Source organism: Lissotriton vulgaris, chromosome 11 (genome assembly GCF_964263255.1).
Source record: "Lissotriton vulgaris chromosome 11, aLisVul1.2, whole genome shotgun sequence".
Classification (NCBI taxonomy): domain Eukaryota; kingdom Metazoa; phylum Chordata; class Amphibia; order Caudata; family Salamandridae; genus Lissotriton; species Lissotriton vulgaris.
This window is the reverse complement of record NC_141699.1, coordinates 415,158,596-415,165,074: the sequence shown is the minus strand read 5'-3', so window position 1 is coordinate 415,165,074 and position 6,479 is coordinate 415,158,596. Positions and strand designations below refer to the sequence as shown.

Genomic DNA, 6,479 nt, shown 5'->3' with positions numbered 1-6,479 from the left:
GCATTAACTGCACCAGAAGAATCAGAAGAGTCAGGTAAGCTATTTAAGCTCTTTCCGGTATCTCAGACGTATTCAGCGGTTGGGCTGCTACAGGACTAGGGGTCTCTGCCAAATCAGTGTTTTTCCGCACCCTTGGGCCTGAATTTAAACTTTCATCTCCCCAGTCTGCCCCGTCTGCATCTGCTTCTATTCTTATATTAACCCTGGGAGCACTGGCAGAAACATTAGCAGTCTCACTGTCAATAGTAACTATGTTGCCGGATGAGTTTGTTACTGACATTGCCACAGTAACTTTGTTTCCAGTATCCTCTTTCCCCGCAATATTAACGAGCGGGTCCGCCGCTTTCATGAACTGTGGCATATGTATAAGCGACTTACCGGTCGTCTGGCCAGCTTTCTCCATCACCGCCGCTGCTTCTCCGCCATCAGCAATGCTTGCTTCTCCTGTGATGATGTTCCTGCCAGCGCGGGTGCTTTTCAGGGGATTCTTAGGTGGCACCATTCCCCTACCCCGTATTGCCACTTCGATTCTAACCTCAGAGACCGGTGCTGACCAGCCTATCGATCTCAACACGGGCAGTCGAGCTGTCTGCAGCAACCGCCCGATCCGGCTTCTGAAAGGCCGCCACATCCGTTTACCCGTTTACCCACTCAACCGTGCTCAGGTCAGATATCACTTCTTTTTTTCCCCCAGATATCAGTTTTCAGTTTCAGCCTCGGTTTTCCAAATCCGCTAATCCGCAAAAGTTCTAGTATCTGTATCCAAAGACAGAACTTGCAAACACTTTCTTAATCTCCTGACAAAGATGCGAGGAGATCCTCCACTCCGCTGCACTCCGTGGCGGCTTCAGTCCGCCATCTTGCTCCTCCTCCCTGCTGGGCCGCTTTATACTGTTATTTTCCCTAAGTATAAAAGAAACATGTACGAAGCTCAAATCCATGCAGTCATCCTTATCTTGCAAGACACGTAGACAGAGTTTCTTTACCAGCTCAAAACTTCTTCAGTTCGCAAACACTGCCATTTGTTAGCTCTCTAATTGAGTAATGGGGCCACTTTTATTGTGTTGCCCAGGCCTATTTTCTTTCCCAGTCCGATTCTGCAGCAAACCTTTGACAATGGAGATTTTCAGTTCGACTTGTATATCCAAAGATATTGGTCATCGTGGTAGGTGGTCTGTGGTGTCTCTAATAGTCTGGAAGCAATTATCTAATGTTTGTGCCCATTTGAAAATGAAATCAATTATGTTTTATTTAGTTCTGAAGTCAAATTTGTGACAACATATTTATCAAGAAAGTGCAAACAAAAAAGAACCAGTAAAAAACAGCGGGGTTGTGAAAAACCATCCAACATCTGCTCTCTTCCCCAGGATCCATTTTTCTGATCGCCATGACTGCCAGGGTGTTTAGACAAAATAAAGAATACAAAATATTGTGATACAAAAATATTGAGTGAAGAATATCTGGATGTCAAAAATATTGTTGAGATGACTATTGAAGTAAGCTTATAGTTTTAAGTGTTGTTTTTAATATCATTGTAAAAAATATTGATATAGAAAATATCATTGTATGTAATATTTTTTGTAAGTGTTATTTTGTATGTAATTTATTGTAGCGTGTTTGGTTATATGTGTTTATTAATGTTTTTATTTGTGTTTTTAGTTAGATAATTTATTAACTATGAATGTGTTGACATTTGTCTTTTTAGTTGTATTCATGTTTAAAACCAATTAATTGCTAGAGCGAGGAGATTTTTGAAAAGTGGATATTTTAATGTAAATGTAATTATAATTAATTTAATGATATGCAAATTAATATTGTAAAAGTTTTAAATGTGTTTTGTTAGATTAATAATTTGAATTAGCAATAATGTATAATTAAATAGAATATTTATTAATTATATTACATTAAAAATTGCAAATATTAAAATAAATATTTAAATTGCAAAAACATTTTTTTAATTACAAATATATGACAAGGCAAATAACAATTTGTATTACTGAAACTTTTCATTTTAAAATTTTTGGTATAAAAAGCAAAACTACTATTTATTAAATTAATTTGTTTTGGTATATTTTTTCAAGACTGTTTACTTCTTTTTAAAGAATTCTTCAATGACATCTTTGGCCTGAGATTCGTTGCCTTATTCCTTGACAACCACACCGCTGCAGCCAACTACTTTTCGGGGTTTGTCTTCTCGTTCAATTTTGCAAAGGCCAACCCACCCCCCAGCTTTTTTCTGTCATCAACTTTTATCAAATTGATCTGGTGTTCAGCACACAGTGCTTCAACCAACTTGACATACATTGCCTCATCACAGTTGGAAGCAAGTACACAAAGGTGAGTACGACGTTTGTCCAATGCCTTGGCAGCTTCACAAATGCCACGGGCTAATCTATTATGGATGATTGCGGTCTTCAGCACTTCCTGCAGAGCAGTGAATGAATGAATGAATGAAACACATTTTATAATGCACAACTTAGCCCAAGGGCGTCAAGGCGCAGGCCAAGGCCAAATAAAAACAAAAACATTTTGTTGACATCCATTACACCTCCAGCAGCAATGCCTTCCTCGGCCATCATTGGACAGTTGTTGGGCGGGTTTCACCGGTTGAATCTCATAGATGTTCGGGAAAGAGCAAAAACTAACATTTTTAAGGTTTTGTTATGTTGAAAATGACTATGGCTGAGATACCCGCCACCCCCTCGCAACACAATCCCCAAGAATGGGAAACCGGAAACGGTTCTGAACTTTTGGAAGGCGGGAGGGAGTGACCCTCCCGGCCGTATTTATTAAAAATATGAAACAAAATTAAAACATTAAAATAACAGTTTCATATTAATGTACAATTTCATTTCCACATTGCGATGTTTGGCTAACCTTAACATATTCTCTAATACAAAGGTTCTCCTAGCCGAACTAACATCCTACAAAACGTTTAACTTGAAATTGTACATCCTAACGTTTAAGGGCCAACGGCAAGGTCGTAACCGGTGTCAAGATCCCTAAACCAGACATATCCCCCTCACTTGTGAGGGGCAACCGCACAGAGGTGTACCTCAAGTGCATTTACCAATTTCCCTTTGACTTGACGGGGGCCCCAATAAACTCGACGCCATTTAAAGGTCGTCCGAGGACTCGTGTGAGGTATCTAGAAGGTAGCGTAGACCCCCTCCCAAACCCCACACAACTTACCACATCTGCCGTCGCAGACGTCCAGGCCCCGGGAAATTCCCCAGGAGGGGGCTGTAGCCCCTCCTACCCAGGAAGGGGCCTTGACCGCCTTTCCTTTCCTTTCGGCGGCCCATCCTTAGAAGGGACCGCCTCCCCGTTGAGGGGCCAATGGCCACCTCCCTCGAGCGCTCCCATCCGTAATGGGTGACGCCCACCCCTAGGGATCTTCCAATTACTGCTCACCGATCATGACCTTACCGCCCGACCAAAATAAATACGACAATTCTAACTAAATTACTAAATGACTAAATTACTAAAAGACAGTAACAATTTAAAACTTTATTAAAAGGCATGATTACTGATCAACACTAGTGCATAATTACTTTATTTGCAAAACATATTATAATTCGACCATTCTTTATTGCATATTCACAGTTATCACAATAGTCATCACAACCTGCAAAAAAAAAACAAATTAGTGTTACCATATCAAACTTTATTCAAACCACTTGCTGTCCTCAGGGGCTGGTGGGTGGGTCAAAATTGGCTCTTCGTTCCGTCTCGAGCTCACGTGCAGCGAGGAGGTGCAGCTTCAGAGCACAGGAACAAGAGGATGCTTTCTTGGCTTGTTGCTCCTTTTATCCGTCTTCAGGGCGGGCGTCAACCCGCCCCTGCCTGCCTTAAAGGGCGTGGCCGGCCGCGTCAGTGTCTAGGCCAGCCCACTCCAGGGCGGGAAAAAGCGCGCCCCGGCTACGCCGCTTCGGGCATACCAGCCGAGACTCGCCTCCCGCCCAAGATGGCTTCCCGGGGGGATCGTGGTACTCCGCCATACGTTCGGGGGGACCGAATGGTCGCCCCTTTCCATATGGCTGAGATACCCGCCACCCCCTCTCAACACAATCCCCAAGAATGGGAAACCGGAAACGGTTCTGAACTTTTGGAAGGCGGGAGGGAGTGACCCTCCCGGCCGTATTTATTAAAAATATGAAACAAAATTAAAACATTAAAATAACAGTTTCATATTAATGTACAATTTCATTTCCACATTGCGATGTTTGGCTAACCTTAACATATTCTCTAATACAAAGGTTCTCCTAGCCGAACTAACATCCTACAAAACGTTTAACTTGAAATTGTACATCCTAACGTTTAAGGGCCAACGGCAAGGTCGTAACCGGTGTCAAGATCCCTAAACCAGACATATCCCCCTCACTTGTGAGGGGCAACCGCACAGAGGTGTACCTCAAGTGCATTTACCAATTTCCCTTTGACTTGACGGGGGCCCCAATAAACTCGACGCCATTTAAAGGTCGTCCGAGGACTCGTGTGAGGTATCTAGAAGGTAGCGTAGACCCCCTCCCAAACCCCACACAACTTACCACATCTGCCGTCGCAGACGTCCAGGCCCCGGGAAATTCCCCAGGAGGGGGCTGTAGCCCCTCCTACCCAGGAAGGGGCCTTGACCGCCTTTCCTTTCCTTTCGGCGGCCCATCCTTAGAAGGGACCGCCTCCCCGTTGAGGGGCCAATGGCCACCTCCCTCGAGCGCTCCCATCCGTAATGGGTGACGCCCACCCCTAGGGATCTTCCAATTACTGCTCACCGATCATGACCTTACCGCCACAGGCCGGATAGTTGACCGGCTATCCGGACCCCCCACAACACTCCTGCCTAAAGGTCATGTCACAAAGTCTTTAGCCAAGCTATCAGGTCTCCTATGAGTAACTCGTTCCCCATCCGGGACAAATGAACACCATCCCCCAAATACATACTATCCCCTTTAATACAACCATGCGAAATAGCATGCAGTGTACTTGAACGGAACAATCTACTCATTTTATTATTAATTTTTCTTACTGAATGATTCAGAGCAGAAACCGAAATAGCCCCCCGCCACACTTTCCGTGGAATCATATGGGACCATGCAATTGTGCACCCTGGAACTCTTCTCGCCAACCAACTTACAGTGGAAAGCATCCCCTCGAGAAGAAGTCGTCTACCAGTGGTCACCAAATCGTTGCCCCCAAGATGTACTATGACTACAGACGGCGGTGACCTCGTCCGCCCTAACAAACCCTCGAAAAATGATTGAAACTGGTCAATACAGAGCCCGCCCTTTCCGTAGAAGGACACACTGTACCCGTATTCCCCAGCCACGTGAATCATGTCACCTGCTTTGAATACGTCCGCGGCACGCCTCACGTATGAGTGGCCCACGACCCACACCTCCTTTTTCACAGCCGGTGATGTCTGACCGCTGGCCCCCCGGTGTCGGGTCGACTGCACAGTCCGCCCCGCCTCGTAGGCTTGCGCAACTGAAAACCAAACAAAAACAAGAAGCGTGAGTACAACATTACAGCTTCACAACATGTGCAACCGCACGTATCTCTTATAACAGTTTGAGGACCAACGCCCCACACGTTTTATTTGTTCGACATTCAGACCCCTGGCTGTAGCCTCTGTAGCAGCTCCTATCCGGAAGGAATGGGTCCCAAACTCGCCGGGGTTCAGGCCCGCGGCCGAAATTGACATCGCAAGCACCCGCTGAAACTGAAACCTCGTCAGTGGGGTGGCGTCAGCGTGTCTCAACAAGGTCCCCCCCCATGATGCCACCCTATGCGTTAAATATTCCTCCACGCACACCACCGGGCACATGGAAGACCCGGGAATTCTTTGTATGATTATGCTGTCCCCGATCGCACCTTGATCGGTCTTGGACCTGACCAACGAGACAGTCATGGTCTCCCCCCTGATCTGCACGTGCTCTCGGCACAGTCCCCCCATGGCATCCTGCTTGTTCCTTGCTACTAGTTCGCTTACTCGCATAGCCCCATGGAATGCTAGCACAAAAGCGGCTCGGAATAACACTGATTCATACTGGGATGAACACGTTGCAGGAAGTACCGATAACAACAGAGCCAACCTATCCAAACCTATCGGGCGCCTTTCGTCTACTCTGCGACCCTCAAGGCGTTGCCACCCACGTAGCGCTTTTTGCACCACGAAAGACGCAGTCGGGTCTTGGATCCCATGAGCCCTTGCCATAAAGGAAATGGCGGCCCGATGCCTCTGGGCCGTAGCCACTGATTTGCCTGCCTGATGTAAGGACAGCAGAAATTTTACCACTAGCTCTTCCTGACCCCAAAGCTCTCCCCTAGCAGTCCCCAAAAAGGCCCAATAGGATCGGAACGCCCCTTCATATGCCTTCCTCGTCCTGGATGCTAAACTCTCTCCCACGAGGTTCTGTAGTTCGGGGCACCGAGAGACCAGAGAGCTTCGGGAAAGGGTGCCGCCACCGGGTCCGCTGTGG

At 46.2% G+C, this 6,479-nt stretch overlaps 1 pseudogene; it reads right to left on the bottom strand.

Annotated features, from left to right (window-relative positions):
• Positions 1-2,086: 2,086 nt before the first annotated feature.
• LOC147679909 (small ribosomal subunit protein eS12-like) lies at positions 2,087-2,576 on the bottom strand (annotated as a pseudogene).
• Positions 2,577-6,479: the final 3,903 nt, after the last annotated feature.